Genomic DNA, 23,985 nt, shown 5'->3' on the forward strand with positions numbered 1-23,985 from the left:
GACATCTCCTCCTTTAGGTAATTTTTCTTATTTTCTTATCTGCCGGGGTGATACACACTTCCTTCTTCGTTCAAGGGGAGTACACAGGTGGAGCAGGCCTCAGGAGGGACATGGTTAACTTGTCACGAATCCCGCCGAAGATGGTGCCTCTTCCTGTTTGGGCGGCGCTCGGCGGTCGTCGTCGCCGGCCTACTAGCTGCCACCGATCCCCTTTTCTGTTTCAGTTAGTTTTGTCTGATTAGTTTCACCTGTTTCTTGTTTGCGTTTTGTTTTGGGTTATTTAAACCCGGTAGGCCCGCCGGCTTTTGTGCGGGCTTGTTTTTCTGTTCATGGTGTGTGGATTATTGTGGATTCCGTTTTTCCTGGACAGTTTCGTCCTATTTGTTGGACTGGGTATTTTATGCGCCCTTGTGTTTGGCGTGACCGTTACTCTGATCTTGGAATAAAGATCCACGTTTTGAACTACCCTGCTCTCTGCGCCTGACTCCTCCACCCACTACTCCTAGAAGCCATTACATAACTGGCCTGTTAAGACAAATTATGATTCTATGTTGTAAAACAAATGGGCTCATTTTGCTCCAGTTAAGAGTCACAAGCTACGATACGAGAAAGACAGGATTCACAAGAAGAAAAAAAACATAAATTCATGTTTTTTCCCTCTGATATCAATCTGTTGCTCTTGTTGACTTCTCCATGCAGCTTTCTGAATTCATTGTATTTCTCAACAAGACATAATTTCACAATTATCATACAGCTGTCTGTCTGTTTGTCCTTTTCTACCCATGATCAGACTCAGAAGCCCATTAGTTTGAATTAGTCAGCTGCCATTATCAGAGGGTACAATATAAACACAGGTTTTTATTTGTTATAAGTTGGAAAAGGGTATTTATCTCTGACCTGATTCTAAGAGAGCGTTAGAATTGAACGTCTAAAATGTTGTTCTTCAAACCACCTAGCTACCGTATATCTATGACATATTTCCTGATCTTAATTTTGACAAGTATTCAGATGAGGACTGCATCAGTAAATGTTGGTATCACTTCTACTCCTTCCTTCACCAGCCTACACTGAAATGCATATAGACCTATTGAGCTGAGGGAGGGATCAAGAGCACTCATTGGAGGGGGCCATCACCTCAGAATGCCAGTCCAGCACTGTTAGCACAAACACAGTTTACCCAGCTGTTGATCCATACTTGGCCTGTCCTCCATCCAGTGCCAGAGTATCAGGGTCGCCAGCCAAACCCAGTGGTTCCTCTGCCATCCCCTCCTCGACGGGGCACAGGCTGATAATTAACATGATTAATGGCCCAGGTCCACGGTGGCAGCACTGGCAGCTGAGGTAATTAACAATTGAGTGGGCAAATACTTCCATATTGGTGGAGCGGACTATTTACCACATACCCATGCAGACAGGTGGGCACCACAGGCATGCCAGCGTGTAGCCTCTGTTCCCTGTATGAAAATATATGTTCCTGCCAAAGCCTGAGTGAGGAAATAGGACACATGTAGGGCCGGTTTCACAGACCCAGAGTGAGGGCCCTAAGCCTTGACTGAAGAGTGTTTTATTCTCAATCGTAGCAGATAGACATTAAACTGTTAAAGACAATCTTTATTATACCCCCTGTAGTCTCTGTAACCACAGAAGGAAGAGCGAGCTGTGTATGGGCATCTTATGTCTCTCCCAGACATTTTGTGTCTGGCCTACCAATAGCTACAGTAGCTAGCCTTCATTAAGGGATATCTGCCTGTTAACTGTTGCAGCATCTGTTGCATATTCTAGTTGCTGCCAGTGGGTTACATAACAAGGGCTGCCTTCTGGGGTTGTGCCATAGCGAAGCAAGGGATCCTGTGCTCTCTTCTGATTAAGTGCCAAGAAAGAGTACCCAGGGTTATGACGAGTGAATTAGTCTATGTGCCAGTCTTTTTAAGCTAACATTCCAGTCCTTGCCACTCCTGTCATTTGCCAAAGAAGAATGGGTATCCTATAGAAAGCTTGTGACCAGCGTTCTGCATACAATGAATATTCTATAGAACCATGTGACCAGTTGTTCTGCATACAATGCATATTCTATAGAACCATGTGACCAGTTGTTCTGCATACATATTACTATATACTTGGTTGTACCCTGATGCTCTGATTCCTGGAGGATGTATTTTGTGCAGAACTGTGAGACATGTCACCCTGGCTGTCAGAGAGGGGATGGGGGATGGCTAGGAACAGTGACAGGGCTGTGGGAGTGTAGGTTGGTGGAAAATCCCATCAACTGAGGAGGGGTCACCCTTTATCCAACCATTATGTAGAAACTATGTTGAATATAATAATAAACTACAATCATCAATCTGACTTCAATATTATGTGAATAAATGCAACAGGCCCTGTACGTCTCTGGAGGATCTAGTCAAGGTAGCAAGCCTTACATCTCCTCTCAGTGTGACTAGCCATGGTTTCATTGTGTCTCTCTCTCTTATCCTGCCTAGAATAATGCCTTGTAATACTTGTTAATGCTTTGTAACTTAACCTTATGCCTTGTATAATGTTATCATACATTTTACAAAGTATACTGAACAAACATATAAACCAACATGTAAAGTGTTGGTCCCATGTTTAATGAGCTGAAATATAAGAGCCCCGAAATGTTTAATTAGAAAATATGCAAAAAGCTTATTTCTCTCAAATGTTGTGCACAAATTTGTTTAAATCCCTGTTGGTGAGTATTTCTCCTTTGCTAAGATAATCCATCCACCTGACAGCTGTGGCCTATCAAGAAGCTGATGAAACAGCATGATCATTACACAGGTGCACCTTGTGCTGGGGACAATAAAAGGCCACTCTAAAATGTGCAGTTTTGTCACACAACACAATGTCACAGATGTCTCAAGTTTTGAGGGAGCATGCAGGTGCCATGCTGACTGCAGGAATGTCCTCCAGAGCTGTTACAAGAGAATTGAATGTTCATTTATCTACCATAAGTCACCTTCAATGTCGTTTTAGGGAATTTGGCAGTACGTCCAACCAGCCTCACAACCGCAGACCACGTGTATTGCATCGTGTGGGTGAGCGGTTTTCTGATGTCAGCGTTGTGAACAGAGTGCTCCATGGTGGCGGTGGGGTTATGGTATGGGCAGGCAAAAGCTACAGACAACGAACACAGTTGCATTTTATCGATGGCAATTTGAATACACAGAGATCCCGTGATGAAATCCTGATGCTCATTGTCATTCCATTAATCTGCCGCCATCATCTCATGTTTCAGCATGATAATGCACGGCCTCACGTCGGAAGGATCTGTACACAATTCCTGGAAGCTGAAAATGTAGCAGTTCATCCATGGCCTGCATACTCACCAGACGTGAGATTCTCTGGATAGACATGTAAGACAGTGTTTCCAGCAATATCCAGCAACTTCGCACAGCCATTGAAGTGGCTCATTCCACAAGCTCCAATCAACAGCCTGATCAACTCTATGCGAATGAGATGTGTCGCGCTGCATGAGGCAAATGGTGTTCACACCAGATACTGACTAGTTTTCTGATCCACGCCCCTACCTTTTTTTTAAGGTATCTGTGACCAACAGATGCATATCTGTATTCCCAGTCATGTGAAATCCATCGATTAGGTCCTAATGAATTGATTTAAAGTGTAATTAAATACATTTGTATTCTCATGACTGTTCCTTGATCTCAGTCAGCTAAATGCATAATACTTGATTGCACGTGGTTTAGTCTCTTGCATATTGCTATCTTATGGAGTCAGATAATTCCTTTATTGGGCTAATTGCTTAGTCATATTATGAGTTGCATGTGAGGTATAAATAAATAAATGCATATATTATCATTATTACCCCACTACAGGAGCCAAAGCAGCTTGTCTGCTGCCTCAGCCTGGCTGAAACTTCATGCCTGGACTGATCCAAAATGGCAGTCTCAACCATAGTCAGACTTTCAGGGGATATGTTATGGTTATTGCTGTGTCTGCCTTTGCAACAAACAGGGCAGGATTACTCATTTGAAATCTTTAATTGGTAGGCAGGATAGTTATTCTCAGTGGCCTGTGGTTGCACCCTTGGCTGTGCTAAATTACATCATTTCAAGACATAATTTAAAGGAAACAGCTCTGAGATGAGTTTACTTCACAGGCTTGACAACACATGGGGACAGAATTACTAAGCTTTGACACCAGGTGAAAAGTTTGCACCTGCTGTTTTTGGTGAGGTTACAAGCACCAAAACAAAGCTAAACCATGAAACTGTCAATTTACAATTGACCTTGATAGTTTATTCTTTCTCCTAACCTTATGTTACCTTTTGTCTCTGTCCCCAATGTTTAATTCAGGTTGCACCTGGTGCTAGCACTGAGTAAATCTGGAAATAGCAAGGTGTGTTTAAACTGTGGACACATAAGTGAATTATAACCATATTATCATTCAGCAACTTCAGTTATTGTTTTTCCCCAGCATTAATATTCTGGACAGTGTTGACGTCGTGCTGGTGGAGGACCTGGTCGTCCCGCTCTGACCCTCTCCTCGGCTCCTCTGGTCATGCCTCCATGGCTGCCTGAGGTCTTGGTGGGTAAGAGGCAGCTCCCCGCATCAGAAGATCAGAGGGCTGTGCACAGTTCCCCTACTGCCACTTTAATGGATTGGATCTGGCTTTCCAGTGAGGGTGTGGAGACGCAGCTATTTGCTGGTCTAGGCTTAAAGTTGAGAGCAAAAGGGACTGCTCACTCTCTATTTCTCATTTGCTTGCTAAGCCTCTCTCTCTAAGTCTCTGCCCATGTAGTTTCAGGAATTAATTTGTTCTCTCGCCGTGTCTTATTGAGACACGAAAAGAAAGTCAATATTGAGATTCCTCTTGTTACAGGCATTGAATCACACCCTGGTTTATGAAATGATTGCTTGCTTGAAGCAAAGCCTAAAGTGAATCTCAACAGCATAATTTCACACAAAATGTGTGATTTATCAACTTGAATATTATGATCTCACAGAATAAAGTCTCACATCACACAGGGTCTGGCATAGAATAACATCTAGAGAAGTGCAGTGGCATGAAGACATAAAGAACATAGAAAGGCAACAATCAAGGAAACAGCCAAGCAACATTGGCCAAAGTTTTAGCCAAGTGGATCGATGGATCGGCTTAATGTGCAAATCCAATGAAGGCTGTTTGTGTGACTGTGCTGTGTTCCCTAACGAACCACTCTCTACAGAAAGCCCAAATAATAAAAAGTCTGGGGCGTATTCATTACACCGATTCCGTTGCAAAACGTTTCTTAAACGGAAGCAAACGGAAAGCGAAGGGACCTACCTGAATTTGTTCAATAGAAACTCTCCTTTTAGTTGCAAAACAGAACATTTTGCAACTGTTTGACAAATGATTACGCCCCTGATACACTTCAATGAGTTGTCAGCATGGTGTCCCAGGTAATGGATCACCTACCCTCTCCCTGTCTCCTCTTAGAACAGATGAATACACTCTCTTTTGTTAAAGACTCCAGCCACCCAAGTCATAGACTGTTCTCTCTGCTACTGCATGGCGAGCGATACTGATGCACCAAGTCTGGAACCAAAAGGACCCTGAACAGCTTTTAAAAAAAAAGCAAATAATAATTTTTTATTTCACCTTTATTTAACCAGGTAGGCCTGGTGAAAACAAGTTCTCATCTACAACTGTGACCTGGCCAAGATAAAGCAAAGCAGTGCGACACAAACAACAACACAGAGTTACACATGGAATAAACAAACACAATAAAAAAGTCTATATACAGTGTGTGCAAATGAGGTAAGATAAGAGAGGTAAGGCAATAAATAGGCCATGGTTGTGAAACAATTACAATTGAGCAATTAAACACTGGAGTGATAGATGTGCAGAAGATGAATGTGCAAAAATAAATAACATTATGGGGATGAGGTAGTTGGATGGGCTATATACAGATGGGCTATGTACAGGTGCAGTGATCTGTGAGTTGCTCTGACAGCTGGTGCTTAAAGTTAGAGAGGGAGATATGAGTCTCCAGCTTCAGTGATTTTTGCAAGTCGTTCCAGTCATTGGCAGCAGAGAACTGGAAGGAAAGGTGGCCAAAAGAGGAATTGGCTTTGGGGGTGACCAACAAAATATACCTGCTGGAGCGTGTGCTACGGGTGGGTGCTGTTATGGTGACCAGTGAGCTGAGATAAGGCGGAGCTTTACCTAGCAAAGACTTATAGATGACCTGGAGCCAGTGGGTTTGGCGACGAATATGAAGTGAGGGCCAAGCAATATAGTATATGGGGCTTTGGTGATAAAGTGGATGGCACTGTGATAGACTGCATCCAATTTGCTGAGTAGAGTGTTGGAGGCTATTTTGTAAATGACATCGCCGAAGTCAAGGATCGGTAGGAAAGTTAGTTTTACAAGGGTATGTTTGGCAGCATGAGTGAAGGATGCTTTGTTGCGAAATAGGAAGCCGATTCTAGATTTAATTTTGGATTGGAGATGCTTAATGTGAGTCTGGAAGGACAGTTTACAATCTAACCAGACACCTAGGTATTTATAGTTGTCCACATATTCTAAGTCAGAACCGTTCAGAGTAGTGACGCTGGTCGGGCGAGCAGGTGCGGGCAGCGATCGGTTGAAGAGCATGCATTTAGTTTGACTTGCATTTAAAAGCAGTTGTAGGCCACGGAAGGAGAGTTGTATGGCATTGAAGCTCGTCTGGAGTGTTGTTAACACAGTATCCAAAGAAGGGCCAGATGAATACAGAATGGTGTCGTTGGCGTAGAGGTGGATCAGAGAATCACCAGCAGCAAGAGCGACATCATTGATGTATACAGAGAAAAGAGTCGGCCCGAGAATTGAACCCTATAGCACCCCCATAGAGACTGCCAGAGGTCCGGACAACAGGCCCTCCGATTTGACACACTGAACTCTATCTGAGAAGTAGTTGGTGAACCAGGCGAGGCAGTCATTTGAGAAACCAAGGCTGTGGAGTCTGCCGATAAGAATGTGGTGATTGACAGAGTCGAACGCCTTGGCCAGGTCGATGAATACAGCTGCACAGCATTGTCTCTTATCGATGGCGGTTATGATATCGTTTAGGACCTTGAGCGTGGCTGAGGTGCACCCATGACCAGCTCGGAAACCAGATTGCATAGTGGAGAAGATATGGTGGGATTTGAAATGGTCGGTGATCTGTTTGTTAACTTGGCTTTCGAAGACCTTAGAAAGGCAGGGTAGGATAGATATAGGTCTGTAACATTTTGGGTCTAGAGTGTCTTCCCCTTTGAAGAGGGGATGACCGTGGCACCTTTCCAATCTTTGGGGATCTCAGACGATATGAAAGAGAGGTTGAACAGGCTAGTAATAGGGGTTGCAACATTTGCGGTGGATAATTTTAGAAAGAGAGGGTCCAGCTTGTCTAGCCCAACTGATTTGTAGGGGTTCACATTTTGCAGCTCTTTCAGAACATTGGCTATCTGGATTTGGGAGAAGGAGAAATGGGGGAGGCTTGGGCAAGTTGCTGTGGGGGGTGCAGGGCTGTTAACCGGGGTAGGGGTAGCCAGGTGGAAAGCATTGCCAGCTGTAGTAGAATGCTTATTGAAATTCTCAATTATCGTGGATTTATCGGTGATGACAGTGTTTCCTAGCCTCAGTGCAGTAGGCAGCTGGGAGGAGGTGTTCTTATTCTCCAAGGACTTTACAGTGTCCCAGAACTTTTTGGAGTTTGTGCTGCAGGATGCAAATTTCTGCTTGAAAAAGCTAGCCTTTGCTTTCCTAACTTCCCTGAAAGTTGCATGTCATGGGGGCTATTCGATGCTAATGCAGTACGCTACAGGATGTTTTTGTGCTGGTCAAGGGCAGTCAGGTCTGGAGTGAACCAAGGGCTATATCTGTTCCTGGTTCAATTTTTTTTGAATGTGGCGTGCTTATTTAAGATGGTGAGGAAAGCACTTTTAAAGAATAACCAGGCATCCTCTACTGATGGAATGAGGTCAATATCCCACCAGGATACCCGGGCCAGGTCAATTAGAAAGGCCTGCTCTCTGAAGTGTTTTAGGGAGCGTTTGACAGTGGTGAGGGGTGTTCGTCTGACCGCAGACCCATTACGGACGCAGGCAATGAGGCAGTGATCGCTGAGATCCTGTTTGAAGACAGCAGAGGTGTATTTGGAGGGCAGGTTGGTTAGGATGATATCTATGAGGGTGCCCGTGTTTACGGATTTGGGGTTGTACCTGGTAGGTTCATTGATGATTTGTGTGAGATTGAGGGCATCTAGCTTAGATTGTAGGATGGCCGGGGTGTTAAGCATGTCACAGTTTAGGTCACCTAACAGTACGAGCTCTGACGATAGATGGGGGCAATCAATTCACATATGGTGTCCAGGGCACAGCTGGGGGCAGAAGGTGGTCTATAGCAAGCGGCAACGGTGAGAGACTTGTTTCTGGAAAAGTGGATTTTTAAAAGTAGAAGCTCAAATTGGTTGGCAGAGTGAATAAAACAAACTTAGGGAGGAGGCTTCTAATGTTAACATGCATGAAACCAAGGCTTTTACGGTTAGAGAAGTCAACAAAGGAGAGCGCCTGGGGAATGGGAGTGGAGCTAGGCACTGCAGGGCCTGGATTAACCTCTACATTACCAGAGGAACAGAGGAGGAGTAGGATAAGGGTACGGCTAAAGGCTATAAGAACTGGTCGTCTAGTGCGTTCGGAACAGAGAGTAAAAGGAGCAGGTTTCTGGGCACGCAAGAATAAATTCAAGGCATAATGTACAGACAAGGGTATGGTAGGATGTGAATACAGTGGAGGTAAACCTAGGCATTGAGTGAAGATGAGAGAGCTTCTACCCCCAAGACATAAGACTGCTAAATAGTTAACCACATAGCTACCCAGGTCTGTGTTGACCCTCTTTTGACTCGTCACTTACGCTGCTGCTACTGTTTATTACATATCCTGTTGCCTAGTCACTTTACCCCTACCTACAGTATATGTACATATCTACCTCAATTACCTCGTACCCCTGCACGTCGGCTCAGTATTGGTACCCCGTTTATATAGCCAAGTTATCGTTACTCATTGTGTCATTGTCATTCCTTATGTTATAATATTTTCTATAATTTTTCTATTTTTCTCACTGCATTGTTGGGAAGGGCCCATAAGAAAGCATTTCACTGTTAGTCTACACACCTGTTGTTTACGAAGCATGTGACAAATAATAAAATAATATTGATTTGTCTATTTTACTCTCTCTGTCTCTCTCTTGCCCTGTATATCTCGCCCTCCCTCTGTCGCCCTCTCTCCCCATCATCTCTCTCCTCTCTCCCTCTTTCACTCCCCCTCTCTTTCTCTCTCTCACACTTCACCCCCCCCCTCTCTCTCTCTCTCTCACACACACTTCATCCCCCCTCTCTCTCTTTCTCTCTCTCTCTCTCTCTCTCTCTCTCTCTCTCTCTCTCTCTCTCTCTCTTTCTCTCTCTCTCTCTCACACACACTTCTCTCTCTCTCTCTCTCTCTCTCTCTCTCTCTCTCTCTCTCTCTCTCTCTCTCTCTCTCTCTCTCTCTCTCACACTTCACCTCCTCTCTCTCTCGCTCTCTCTCTTTCTCTTTCTCGCTCTCTCTCACTCACACACTTCTCTCTCTCTCTCTCTCTCTCTCACACTTCACCCCCCTCTCTCTCTCTCTCTCTCTCTCTCTCTCTCTTTCTCACACACACTTCACCCCCCCCTCTCTCTCTCTCTCTCTCTCTTCACCCCCCCCTCTCTCTCTCACACACTTCACCCCCTCTCCCTCTCTCACACTTCACCCCCCCCTCTCTCAATTCAATTCAATGCAATTCAAGGGGCTTTATTGGCATGGAAACATATGTTTACATTGCAAAATCAAGTGAAATGGATAAACAAAAGTGAAATAAACAATAAAAAATTGACAGTAAACATTACACTCACAAAAGTTCCAAAAGAATAAAGATAGTATTGTAATGATGTGCAAATAGTTAAAGTACAAAAGGGAAAATAAATAAACATACATATAGGTTGTATTTACAATGGTGTTTGTTCTTCACTGGGAGCCCTTTTCTCCTGGCAACAGGAGAAGAGACGTTAAATTCTACAACCACCTAAAAGGAAGCGATTCCCAAACCTTCCATAACAAAGCCATCACCTACAGAGAGATAAACATGGAGAAGAGTCCCCTAAACAAGCTGGTCCTAGGGCTCTGTTCACAAACACAAACAGACCCCACAGAGCCCCAGGACTGCAACACAATTAGACTGTCCTGGGGCTCTGTGGAATCTGTTTGTGTTTGTGAACAGAGCCCTAGGACCAGCTTACTTAGGGGACTCTTCTCCATGTTTATCTCTCTGTAGGTGATGGCTTTGTTATGGAAGGTTTGGGAATCGCTTCCTTTTAGGTGGTTGTAGAATTTAACGTCTCTTTTCTGGATTTTGATAATTCATGAGAAAACAAAAAGATAATTACATTTTACATTTACATTTTAGTCATTTAGCAGACGCTCTTATCCAGAGCGACTTACAGTAGAGTGCATACATTTTATTACATTTACATTACATACTGAGACAAGGATATCCCTACCGGCCAAACCCTCCCTAACCCGGACGACGCTATGCCAATTGTGCGTCGCCCCACGGACCTCCCGGTTGCGGCCGGCTGCGACAGAGCCTGGGCGCGAACCCAGAGACTCTGGTGGCGCAGCTAGCACTGCGATGCAGTGCCCTAGACCACTGCGCCACCCGGGAGGTCGACCCGGCAGGTCAATTACTTGACACATTGGAAAGATTTTACAAAAAAACAGAGCAAACTAGAAAGCTATTTGTCCTTAAACAGAGAGTACACAGTGGCAAAATACCTGACCACTATGACTGACCCACAATTAAGGAAATCTTTGACTATGTACAGACTGCCGAAGGCAGACCTGGCTCTCAAGAGGAGGCAGGCCATGTGCACACTGCCCACAAAATGAGGTGGAAACTGAGCTGCACTTCATGACCAATGGTTTCTAGATGGGATTTGTATTCGTGGTCCTGGCAATTGGACCTTTTTTGGAACACCTTTATTTTTGTCTTACTGAGATTTACTGATTTACTGTCAGGGGCCAGGTCTGACAGAATCTGTACAGAAGATCTAGTTGCTGCTGTAGGCCCTCCTTGGTTGAGGACAGAAGCACCAGATCATCAACAAACAGTAGACATTTGACTTCAGATTCTAGTAGGGTGATGCCGGGTGCTGCAGACTGTTCTAGTGCCCTCGCCAATTCATTGATATATATGTTGAAGAGGTGGGGCTTAAGCCGCATCCCTGTCTCACCTCCCGGCCCTGTAGAAAGAAATGTGTGTGTTTTTTGTCCATTTTAACCGCACACTTTTGTTTGTGTACACAGATTTTTTTATGTCATATGTTTTTCCCCCAACACCACTTTCCATCTATTTGTATAGCAGACCTCATGCTAAATTGAGTCGAAAAGACTTTGCCTTTGTTTTGGTTTGTATGTTTGTCAATTAGGGTGTACAGTGTGACTACGCGGTCTATCGTATGGTCATTTGGTAAAAAGTCAATTTTACATTTGCTCAGTACATTGTTTTCGCTGAGGAAATGTAGAAGTCTGCTGTTAATGATAATGCAGAGGATTTTCCCAAGTTTGCTGTTGACGCATATCTCCCGGTAGTTATTGGGGTCAAATTTGTCTCCACTTTTGTGGATTGGGGTGATCAGTCCTTGGTTCCAAACTCTCTCTCTTTCTCTTGCTCTCTCTCTCTCTCTCTCTTGCTCTCTCTCTCTCTCGCTCTTGCTCCAATCAAACATCACTGAAGTTTTGCACACTATGGAATTCAAGGCTTCCAGAGCTATTCGATCTAAACAGCTTACTTTGACACGTGGTGTGACATGAGAATGAATATGAATCCTCAATGTCTTTCTGCTTCTTACATTTAATGCTGAGCTTCAAATCCTTGAAACTTTGCAAACTATAAAACCTTGAAATCGAGGATGGGTTGCAACCCTGGTGTGTATTGTTCTGTATCAGGGCAAACTTTCTGAACTACCGAAAAGACGATCAGCCTGGAAAAACTACCTTAGCAAGACAGTGGACTTGACTGAACTTGCCCTGCCTTTAAATATCACACATTTATCTATTGGACAGATTTTCTTCAGATTCAGTTATTTTCCATAGATGTCAATTTCCATGTGTGTGACTGACAGAGAGGTGAGTGGCACTATGGCAAAGGGACTGAGTTAAGATTTCACTTGCAGTCCTCTTGGGGAAATGTCACAGTGTCACAGTGTGTCTCTTCACAGTCCTCTTTGAGCAGTAAGATGTTCTTTGATGAGGTTTTTTAATCTGCTTTTATTGCTAGCTTGAGTTACATGGGGTGGCAGAGAATTCCATGTAGTCATGGCTCTATTAAATACTGTGCATTTCCCAGCCTTTGTTCTGGACCTGGGGACTGTGAAGAGACCTCTGGTTGTATGTCTTGTGTTATAGCGATGAGTGTCTGTCTGTGTGCCAACGACTTGAACAGACAGTTTGGTACCTTCAACACATCAATACCTCGTACAAAGACCAATAGTGATGCAGTCAATCTCTTCTCAACTTTGAGCCAGGAGAGATTGGCATGCATGTTACTGACATTCGCCCTCCATGCACATCTAAGTTCGATACGTGCTGCTCTGTTCTGGACCAACTGCAATTTATCTATGTCCCTCTTTGCCGCACGTGACCACACAGCTGGGCAGTAATCCAGTTGCAACAAAACTAGGACCTGTACGACCTGTCTGGTCGACTGAGGTGTCAAGAAGGCAGAGCAACACCCTATCATGGACAGACCTCTTCTCATTTTAGCAACCATTGAGTCTATATGTTTTGACCTATCTAGGGTTACACCTAGCAGTTTAGTCTCCCCAACTTTCTCAATCGCCACATTATTCAATAATAGTTCTAAATGAGGTTTAGCGTTAAGTGAGTGATTTGTCCCAAAAATTATGCTTTTCATTTTTTTGATATTTAGTACCAGCCTATTGCTAGTTACCCATTCTAAAACTGACAGGAGCTCTGTGTTAAGGGTGTTAGTTATTTATTTTACTGTTGCAGCCGACGTGTATACTGTTGAGTTGTCAGCTTACATAGACACACAGGCTTTACTCAAGGTCAGTGGAAGATCATTAGTTAAAACAGAAAACAATAACGGCCCTAGCCGGGTGCCCTGCGGTACACCACACTCAACTGAATTTGTATGAGAGAGGCTTACATTAATGAAAATGCTCTGTGTTCTATTAGATAGGTAACTCTCAATCCACAATAAGGCAGAGGATGCAAATCCATCACACCTACGTTTTTTCAGCAATAGGTTATGATCAATGACATCAAAAGCTGCACTGAAGTCTAACAGAACAGCTTCCACAGCCATCTTACTATCAATTTCTTTCAGGCAATCAACATTAGTCCCCTGGTCCCTGGTTATCCGTCATCAAAGGTCAACATGCTAATGATCAAGATTCCACACCAGTGACATCTTCCATGTCATCATGGCATGACCAGCATTATAGCTACACCTGCATTATATGCCTGTGGGTTCCCCTGGAGCAAAGGCGGCTAGGATCCCATGAAACATTAAAGACTTACAATAAAGTATGGCACTCCCAAAATTGAGAGAGCAGATGCTGAATACATGTTCCACAGTTGCTTTTAATCAGGTCATAAAATCCCTGGTTGCTTGTGCAAGTGTGGAAAATGTAGTATTGGCACAGTGAAGCATGCAGGATTTGCAATAGTTATGCTTGTAAATCTATTCAATACTGTAACTGTATGGACGACTGCTCAATGTATAGAAGTACTTCAATCACAGAGTAGGCAATGCATCACCTCAACATGAAAGCCTTCGATTGCACGTTAAAAAATGTAATTGATCAACGAGTTGCTTAATCAACTATTTACAAGGCCATGCATTCAACTTTTTTTTGTATCTTTGTAGATGATTCAATCAGTATACAATGTGTGCTCTATCCCAAACAAGATATATAAATTATAACAAGATGGCTCCACACACCACACACCCTTTAGGAGTGAGTGTGCTGGTAATCATACTGTAGTTACGTTCTGGGCTGGCTGGTTGACTGGGCAGACGGCATGTGTTAACTCAGGATGTTGGGCCATCTGGTCCAGTCACTGAGACTGATGAAGGGGATTACACTGTCCAGTGGAAACAGACAGAGAGACGTGGAGAAAATATCAGCAGCCCGTATGCTGAGGATGTGAGATACTATTTACAACTGAATATCACCAAGGAAACTTCACAGTTGAGATCAATGATGTCTGGGGTTCATGAACTTGCGATTCTGCCAGTCTTTAGATATAAATAGTCTCATTGTTGTCTGATGGTCATGGTTTTAATTTAGGTTGACTTTGTGCACACATTTTTCTTCCAAAGCAATGGTTCCATCAGCCAATATCAAGAATAGAATTTAATGTCAGTTAAATCACTCAGTCACAGACTTTTGGATTAAGAGTACAAATGACACATATTGGCAAACTCTAGAGCAGGGACCATCAACTAGATTCAGCCGATGTTTTTGTGAGCGGATGGTCGGGGGGCTGGAACATAATTACAAATCATTGACTGCAATTTGAGCACAAGAATCCCAAACAGATATATTTGACAAAAACATGATCATTTCAAACCTTGCATACATTTGTATATGATCACGTGTCTCTTTATTTTGCATGGGAATACTTGGGAACAGATTTCCAAAATTAAAATAACTGGTGTTCTTACAGTTTTTTTATGTCCAACAATAAAAAAAAATATATATTTTTTTCTCAGAAGAATTGGAGGGCCAAATAAAACCAGTCCTGCGGGCCACCAGTTGGTGAATCCTGCTCTTGAGTGGTTGCAATTCTACTTTAAACGCAATGTCCTATCCACAAGATCTCTGTGGCACACAAGTGATTACGTGTATGGCCATCACATGCATTATTCAGTCTGATAGATATCATGTGAGATGGATATTTATCTTCATGACACAAGACTTATTGTCATATCCTGGGTACCTGTCTGTTTGTGCCATCATGACACTCCTTGCCACTCATTGGCATTCCAAAACAGGAGTTGACATGAAAGCGCAAACAGATCTGGGATAAGGCTAGTATTGTCATCCATCTTTTTATGATTGTATTAGTGTCCGTGAATTAGTGTCCGTGAATTGAAGTGACACTATTAAGTAGAAAGTAACACTATTTGGTGCTATTCATTGTGGGTGTAGGTCACAAACCATTTAATTTGAGTGACCAGCAAGACAATGGCTGTATGCTTTGGCAAATTTTTGCTATGCTTACTATGCTTCACAAATCTGTTTTAATGTGCCTATTACATTGATTAACGTGCACATTTGTTTGATTAATATGGAGTCTTTTATGCCTTGTTCAGGAGTAACTAACTAGCTACAACATGGACATTTAACGGGCACACTTAGCTACATGGTGTAGATTTATACCTCATGCAATAATTACATCTGTTCAGAGATCCAGCCTTGCAGGTAAACGTTCTTTAATTGCCACCTTTGTCGCAGTTCTACAGTAGTCTGAAGGGATAATAACAGCTGGTCACACTGATTGTTACACATTTGTAGAATTGTGCTGCTGAGCCTTCTCTCTAGAAGCTGGTTTATTGTTCCTCATAGATGTTGAACCATTACATAAACTCAAAGAATATGTGCTAGTATATTATGCACATATCATATAGTCATGTAATTTTTAGGAGTTTAGGGAATAATCTGCCTCAAATTGCTTTATCTCTATGTCTTACTGACATTGTAATCATAGCAATTCGACTGTAAAGCTGGTCCAGAATGTGGGTGTGTTAGCTATGCCAGAAGCAGGTACACAAGCTCTTCTTGCAGGGATTCTACCATGTCTGTCACGTTCCTGACCTGTTTTATGTTAATTTTGTATGTGTTTAGTTGGTCAGGGCGTGAGTTGGGGTGGGCATTCTATGTTTTGTGTTTCTATGTTTAGGTCGTTTGTAATTAGCCTTATATGGTTCTCAATCAGGGACAGGTGTTTTACGTTTTCCTCTGATTGAGAACCATATATAGGTTGGCTGTTCACACTGTTTGTTTGTGGGTGATTGTCTTCCGTGTCTGTGTCTGCGCACCACACGGGACTGTTTCGTTTGTTCGTTCGTTTGATGTAGTCTGTTCCTGTTCGTGAGTTCTTCGTGTAGTTATGTAAGTTCCATGTTCAGGTCTGTCTACGTCGTTTTGTTATTTTGTAAATTCTCAAGTTTGTTTAGTTTTCGTCTTGTTTAAATAAAAGTCATGTCGTATCACAACGCTGCGTTTTGGTCAAATCCCTACTCCTCCTCTTCGGACGAAGAGGAGGAGGAAAACCGATACAGAATCACCCACCAACCAAAGACCAAGCGGCGTGGGAGAGCGCAACAAAGAAACCAGGACTCGTGGACATGGGAGGAAATATTGGACGGAAAAGGACCCTGGGCTCAGACAGGGGAATATCGCCGCTCTGTTGAAGAGAGGGAGGCAGCTAAAGCCCAGGAGCGGTGGTTTGAGGAGGCAGCAAGGAGACGTGGCTGGAGACCCGAAAAGCCTGTGAGTAAACCCCAAAAATTTCTTGGGGGGGGGCTAAAAGGGAGAGTGGCGAAGTCAGGTAGGAGACCTGCGCCCACTCCCTGTACTTACCGTGGAGAGCGAGAGTACGGGCAGACACCGTGTTACGCAGTAGAGCGCATGGTGTCTCCTGTACGAGTGCATAGCCCGGTTCGGTACATTCCAGCTCCACTATCGGCCGGGCTAGATTGAGTATTGAGCCGGATGTTATGAAGCCGGCCCTACATATCTGGCCACCAGTGCGTCTCCTCGGGCCGGCTTACATGGCACCAGCCTTACGCATGGTGTCCCCGGTTCGCCTACATAGCCCGGTGCGGGTTATTCCACCTCCCCGCACTGGTCAGGCGACGGGGAGCATACAACCAGGTAAGGTTGGGCAGGCTCAGTGCTCAAGGGAGCCAGTACGCCTGCACGGTCCGGTATTTCCGGCGCCACCTCCCCGCTCCAGCCCAGTACCACCAGTGCCTACACCACGCACCAGGCTTCCAGTGCGTATCCAGAGCCCTGTTCCTCCTCCACGCACTAGCCCTATGGTGCGTGTCTCCAGCCCAGTGCCTCCAGTCCCGGCGCCACGCACCAAGCCTCCTGTGCGTCTCCAGAGCCCTGTGCGCACTGTTCCTTCTCCCCGCACTCGCCCTGAGGTGCGTGCCCTCAGCCCGGTACCTCCAGTTCCGGTACCACGCACCAGGCCTATAGTGCGCATCGAGATTCCAGTGTGCCCTGTTGTTGTTCCCCGCACTAGCCTGAAGGTGCGTGTCCTTAGCCCGGTACCTCCAGTTCCGGCACCACGCACCAGGCTTCCAGGGCGTCTCCAGAGCCCTGTACGCACTGTTCCTTCTCCCCGTACTCGCCCTGATGTGCGTGCCCTCAGCCCGGTACCACCATTGCCGGTACCACGCACCAGGCCTATAGTACGCCTTGAGAGTCCAGTGTGCCCTGTTGTTGTTCCCCGCACTAGCCTGAAGGTGCGTGTCCTTAGCCCGGTACCTCCAGTTCCGGTACCACGCACCAGGCCTACAGTGCGTCTCAGCCGGCCAGAGTCTGCCGTCTGCCCAGCGGCGCCTGAACTGCCCGTCTGCCCAACGGCGCCTGAACTGTCCGTCTGCCCAACGCCGTCTGAACTGTCCGTCTGCCAAGCACCGCATGAACTGCCCGTCTGTATTGAGCCTTCAAAGCCGCCCGTCGGTACTGAGCCTTCAAAGCCGCCCGTCTGCCATGAGCCTGCAAAGCCGCCCGTCTGCCATGAGCCTACAGAGCCGTCCGCCAGACAGGAGCCGCTAGAGCCTTCCGCCAGACAGGAGCCGCTAGAGCCTTCCGCCCGACAGGAGCCGCCAGAGCCTTCCGCCAGACAGGAGCAGCCAAAGCCTTCCGCCAGACAGGATCAGCCAGAGCCTTCCGCCAGACAGGATCAGCCAGAGCCTTCCGCCAGACAGGATCAGCCAGAGCCTTCCGCCAGACAGGATCAGCCAGAGCCTTCCGCCAGACAGGATCAGCCAGAGCCGTCAGCGAGCCATGACCAGCCAGAGCCGTCAGCGAGCCATGACCAGCCAGAGCCGTCAGCGAGCCATGACCAGCCAGAGCCGTCAGCGAGCCATGACCAGCCAGAGCCGTCATCCAGCCATGACCAGCCAGAGCCGTCATCCAGCCATGACCAGCCAGAGCCGTCATCCAGCCATGACCAGCCAGAGCCGTCATCCAGCCATGACCAGCCAGAGCCGTCATCCAGCCATGAGCCGTCATCCAGCCATGAGCCGTCATCCAGCCATGACCAGCCAGAGCCGTCATCCAGCCATGACCAGCCAGAGCCGTCATCCAGCATTAAGCCATCATCCAGCCAGGATCCGCCAGAGCCAGCCAGCCAGGATCCGCCAGAGCCAGCCAGCCAGGATCCGCCAGAGCCAGCCAGCCAGGATCCGCCAGAGCCAGCCAGCCAGGATCCGCCAGAGCCAGCCAGCCAGGATCCGCCAGTCATTCTGGTGTTGCCCCTCATTCTGGTGTTGCCCCTCATTCTGGTGTTGCCCCTCATTCTGGTGTTGCCCCTCATTCCGGTGTTGCCCCTCATTCCGGTGCTGCTCCTTATCCTGGTGATGCCCCTTAATTTAGGTGGGGTTATTTGGAGGGTGGTCATTGTGAGGGGGATAAAGAAGCGGGGATTTATTATGGTGGGATGGGAACCACGCCCAGAGCCTGAGCCGCCACCGTGGACAGATGCCCACCCAGACCCTCCCCTAGACTTTTGGTGGTGCGTCCGGAGTTCGCACCTTGAGGGGGGGGTTCTGTCACGTTCCTGACCTGTTTTATGTTAATTTTGTATGTGTTTAGTTGGTCAGGGCGTGAGTTGGGGTGGGCATTCTATGTTTTGTGTTTCTATGTTTAGGTCGTTTGTAATTAGCCTTATATGGTTCTCAATCAGGGACAGGTGTTTTACGTTTTCCTCTGATTGAGAACCATATATAGGTTGGCTGTTCACACTGTTTGTTTGTGGGTGATTGTCTTCCGTGTCTGTGTCTGCGCACCACACGGGACTGTTTCGTTTGTTCGTTCGTTTGATGTAGTCTGTTCCTGTTCGTGAGTTCTTCGTGTAGTTATGTAAGTTCCATGTTCAGGTCTGTCTACGTCGTTTTGTTATTTTGTAAATTCTCAAGTTTGTTTAGTTTTCGTCTTGTTTAAATAAAAGTCATGTCGTATCACAACGCTGCGTTTTGGTCAAATCCCTACTCCTCCTCTTCGGACGAAGAGGAGGAGGAAAACCGATACAATGTCTAAAAGAGAGAGAGAATACTTTTGTAGATCTCCATGTAAACATCCATATTACTTTAATCAAAAGAAGCAGACGAGAGGAGAGCCCCCTGTTCAGTTCGATTGTGTTGTGTGGTGGAATCGATGTGCTGGTCAATGAGTGTGATTTAAAATCTCAGCCGTTTCACTCCCCACGTCTTCACTGTCAGAGCTAAAGGAGGTAAAGAGAGAGGAGCATATTATTTGTCTCTACCGTGATTGTGTTGACCTGAAATGAGCTGAAATAACCTAGTCATTTTTATCTAGCCTGTTTGTTGGGGATATACAGTAAATGATCTGAGATGACCTCGTAATTTCTATCTAGCCTGCTAGTTTTGGATATATGGTAAATGAGCTGAGATGACCTAATAATTTCTATCTAGCCTGTTTGTTGTGGATATATGGTAAATGAGCTGAGATGACCTAATAATTTCTATCTAGCCTGTTTGTTGTGGATATATGGTAAATGAGCATATCCAGAGCGACTTGCTCAAGGGCACATCGACAGATTTTTCACGTAGTTTACTTGGGGATTCGAACCAGCGACCTTTCACTTCCCATTGCTGTGATAATTTCCCTTGAAGTAGTGCATTATGGATAGAGAATATTACCACAAGGGGGGGGGGGGGGGGGGGGTCCAATCAGGAGCCAATCACATGGACTTTTGTGATTAACTAACCAGGGAAATTCATCTGGTCGATGATCGACATTCAACTCTGAAAACAGGATTTTCCAGGTGTTCCATGGAGAGAAGTTGTACTGATTTCCATTCTAACAGAAGTTATGCCATTTTCCACAAAATGTAAAAAGTAAAAGAGAAAAAACCCCACTGAAATGCAGAGTGGGAGCCTCTGTGAACACATGATGCCTGATCCACAGAGAGAGAGAGAGCGCGCGCGCGAGAGAGAAGTGAAAGACCTGCCATCGCGTTAATGCACCATTAATCACACAGGTTAAGACAACAGCCCGGGGGGCTGCGGACCCCCTCGCTCTAGGGGCAGGATGGGTCAAACAATAGGGCTTCCCGTACATCCGTCCATGGGTAATGTGGTGAGGAGACCTGTTGTATTACTGTAGGTTAACCTACCTGAACCTCTCCGCACCCTCATGCTATGTGTGTGCTATGGAGTGTGAGCCTCATGAAGTATTGAAATCCCTATGCTGACAATCCCACCTCTTTACCTGTCGTGGCTCATCTGCAAATCTCATTTCACATCTCTTTGTGCAGCTGCAAAGAGCTTTTCATGGCTCACGTCAAACCCCGAATCGGATTTGATTGTGGTAAGTTTGTGAAATTCTTGCTGTAAAAGTGACCTGAATTATTTGGGTTTGTACTGAGCTATTTATTTGTATCCACCTGGGTACTGCCACACTTTATCAGACATTTCGCTCTGTTGGGGATAGACTGACTGCTACTTTGAAAGCCCTTTCCAGTCCGGCTTGCTCTCTGTACTCTCGTACCCTTTTCCTCCCTCGCTCCCTCCTGCCTCCCTGAACTGAAATCAATGCCCTGGCCCTTTCATCCTCCCAGTGTAGGGAGCGGCTGGACAGGAACCATACTGACATTTCCCTGCAGCTCCTACACCTATACCTACACCTTGGGGTGCATAATCCAGGGGGGTGAAATTCCCCCAGGTTCTATGATTAATATGTCCAGTGGTTGTGACCCTTGTTCTCTCCCCGTGATGCCCCGCTTCGAGCCCTGGGAGTTATGTGTGAGAGCAGGGGAGAGGCCTGGGAAAGCAGCTGCTGGCAACATACACTTATAAAAAAGGGTTCCAAAAGGGTTCTTCGGCTGTCCCCATAGGATAAACTTTTTTGGTTCCATGGAGGAACCCTTTTGGGTTCCATGTAGAACCCTCTGTGGAAAGGTTTGGAACCAAAAGGGTTCTACCTGGAACCTTCAATTTACATTTCCTATGGCGACAAGTGAACAACTCTTTTAGGTTCTAGATAGCACGTTTTTTCTAAGAGTGTAGATATAAACTGACAGGACTTTTATTATCTGATATACAGAGCTTTATATTACAAAGACAAAGCCTGTATGTATTAGCCCTGGCTCTACCACCACACAGCGTTCCCTGCTGGTCTGCAGTGTTCTGGTGTTCACTGCTGAGCACACATGCTCCAGCTCCACGTTGATGGGTTAATGCAGGGATGTTACTGCTACTCTGTGCAGTGTATGACCACAGCACACATTTGTAACTGTGCAAATCTCTCTGCCTTGCTTGAGAACAGCTGTACAGTAAATGTGGGTACAGGTACATTGAAGACAGCCTCCTTCAGCTGAAACCATCTTAGTGGAATCAGTGGCTCTCAGATGATGATTGGGCTGTTCATTTCAAAGTTTCTAACTAATGCAGATATCGAAAAGGACATTTTTCTCAGGAGTGTTTCTGATGTGCTGTTTTTTCATTAACTTCTCTATAGTACATATTTTGTATTCATATCAACGGAGAGGTTTTTTGTTCTTTAGACTCTTATGCCTTTATTTACCTCCATTTCTCAGCTAGAGACTGAACCACACAGAAAAACTGCATGGAAAAGCATAGTGGCCGTGCAGACTGGCAACGGAGAACAGCATTAGTTGAGATCTCTTCAATCTTCTCATACTGCCTGCCAAGGACCTCAATTTGCTTGGAAGCCCTGTGGTGCTGTTTGAGTGTTGATTTGGTGCAAAATGTAAATTGATCCTATACCAACTGCTGAATGGCAGTCTGAATAGCATGTTACGAATATGTAGTATAGGTCATTGTTGGGTCCTTTTTCATCAGGCTTAACCAAAGATTGTTTGTCCTTCAAGACTGAGCAAACATACCTTTCCTACAGACTGCACTAGACTACCTTGGCCTGCAGTCTATTCCAGCATGATCAGTTCCTCTACCTCACCTACAGATGTAGGATCTTAATTTGAGTCCGTTTGGAAAATTATCCTGCAGCAACAGGACGTCAATTATTCTGTGGATTATAATGAATGGACATTTTTTGTAAGGGGTTGAAAGGTTTTTGTGAGGGCAAATCAAGTCTGACATTTGAAAGTGTAAATGACAAACCTTAGAAGCATTTTTAAACTTTGAATACACTACACATTCTCAGCAACATAATAGTGATCAAATGAAGATCCTACATCTGTAGTATCTAGCAACCACACTGTTTTTCAAGATACCAAGTACCCCCAATGGCTTTACTGGTATTCAGTGCCTCCTCTACCTCTAAAGTAGCTCTTTCCTCTGGCAGCTCTAACAGCCTTCATCCCTGTTTAACATTTCCTACTGCATCTGTGGAGAGGGTTCAGTGTCTGACTCTACATCCTGGTGGATCCGCAGAAACATACATGGATATTCTCCTTGTATTCTCCGATGTTAATGACTTGGATTTACCCGGATAGATATCAAGGTTAAATCTAATTGGAGGTATTGTTTTCAGGAGGATCCTGTTTGTAGGACACTTTAACTACCTCTGAATAGGCGCTTCATGTTTATGACCTTATTTCTCATTTTACTCCTCTTCTTCTGGCCAGGAGAGTGAATACTTTATCTTCAGGGTGAGCTGTCACAAAGTGATAAATGCTAGCAGAAGAGTTGTTTTCAAAACCTGCATACATTATTAAAGGTTATCCTCAGAACCCAAAAATATTAAAGCACTAAACAGGCTGTAGTAACAAGCACACAATTATGTCAGCATTAGCTAAGCTGTATCAATGGATTTAGCTAAGATGTGGTATCAATGGAGTGCATTGAGATTGCAGTTGTGTCATAAGAGCTGTCAAAGCTCCTAAAGTCCAGGGACTTTAATGCAGGGAAACTTAAATCAGTTTTACCTCATTTATATCAGCATGTTAAATGTTCACCACGCTGTCTTCACCACGCTGTCTGTGTGGGTGGACCATTTTAGTTTGTCCGTGATGTGTACACCGAGGAACTTAAAACTTTCCACCTTCTCCACTACTGTCCCGTCGATGTGGATAGGGGGGTGCTCCCTCTGCTGTTTCCTGAAGTCCATCTCCTTTGTTTTGTTGACGTTGAGTGTGAGGTTATTTTCCTGACACCACACTCCGAGGGTCCTCACCTCCTCCCTGTAGGCCGTCTCGTCGTTGTTGGTAATCAAGCCTACCACTAGTGTCGTCTGCAAACTTGATGATTGAGTTGGAGGCGTGCATAGCCACGCAGTCATGGGTGAACAGGGAGTACAGGAGAGGGCTGAGCACGCACCCTTGTGGGGCCCCAGTGTTGAGGATCAGCGAAGTGGAGATGTTGTTTCCTACCCTCACCACCTGGGGCAGCCCGTCAGGAAGTCCAGGACCCAGTTGCACAGGGCGTGGTCTCGAGCTTAATGACGAGTTTGGAGGGTACTGTGGTGTTAAATACTGAGCTGTAGTCGATGAACAGCATTCTTACATAGGTTTTCCTCTTGTCCAGATGGGTTAGGGCAGTGTGCAGTGTGATTGCGATTGCGTCGTCTGTGGACCTATTGGAGCGGTAAGCAAGTTGGAGTGGGTCTAGGGTGTCAGGTAGGGTGGAGGTGATATGGTCCTTGACTAGTCTCTCAAAGCACTTTATGATGACGGAAGTGAGTGCAACGGGGCGGTAGTTATTTAGCTCAG

The sequence above is a fragment of the Salvelinus namaycush genome, chromosome 14 (genome assembly GCF_016432855.1).
Source record: "Salvelinus namaycush isolate Seneca chromosome 14, SaNama_1.0, whole genome shotgun sequence".
Taxonomy (NCBI): Eukaryota; Metazoa; Chordata; class Actinopteri; order Salmoniformes; family Salmonidae; genus Salvelinus; species Salvelinus namaycush.